Source organism: Poecilia reticulata, linkage group LG21, assembly GCF_000633615.1.
Source record: "Poecilia reticulata strain Guanapo linkage group LG21, Guppy_female_1.0+MT, whole genome shotgun sequence".
NCBI classification, from domain to species: Eukaryota; Metazoa; Chordata; class Actinopteri; order Cyprinodontiformes; family Poeciliidae; genus Poecilia; species Poecilia reticulata.
Genome location: NC_024351.1, coordinates 20,109,590 through 20,110,396, shown reverse-complemented (window position 1 = coordinate 20,110,396; position 807 = coordinate 20,109,590).

Sequence of the window (807 nt, the reverse complement as noted above, 5' to 3'; positions counted from 1 at the left end):
CGTGTGTGCGTGTGTGTGTGTCGTTCTCTAGCATTGTCACAGGGCCTCTGATTAACCAAATGCCTTGAGTTACCTACATCATTTTTTGTTGCACCTCAACCTGCCRTGTGGACACACAAACGTTTACAAAAATATACAGTGACATTTTTTGCCTGACTTTTTGGATCACCATCCCCCAGAACGACGACCCCTAAACCTGCAGCAGCTCCAAATGACATGATTGTYATCTGGATTTAATGACCATCACGTCTTAAGATGGCCCAGTCAAAGTCAGAACAAAACCTGCTATAATCCTATTATGTCTATTTTTTCCACTTTACAATTATGTAATATTTTGTGTTGGTCTGTCACGTTAACTCCTGCCTAAAAAAATCACTAAAATCATATTTATTTTCTTAACTTTCTTGATGTCACTTGTTATATATTTCTCTCAAAAACTAATATCATTTATTTAGCCTTTTGTTTTTAATTTGAYGGCTTTTCAGAGCGTGAATACTTTAATATCCTGCAGGATGTCTCTGCTTCATGCAACTGTTGAACTCCCCCCTCCTCGTCCCCAGCCTCCCTCCGCCTTAACTTCCAGAAAGGCAGACTCTGTGTTTACTTTACGACCTGCTTTTCTTTTTAAAGCTTGTCAAAACCAAGAGGCAAACCGCAGCAGCGCGGCTGCAGGCAGCTGTAGTGCATAAAGTTCAAAAAGCAATTAAAAATAGATTTTACAGAATCCTGTAATGAAATGGCAGACTGCATCTTAAGGTTCCCTGTGACAGCTTTTCTATGTTTAAAGAATGTGCGGAGATAACACAG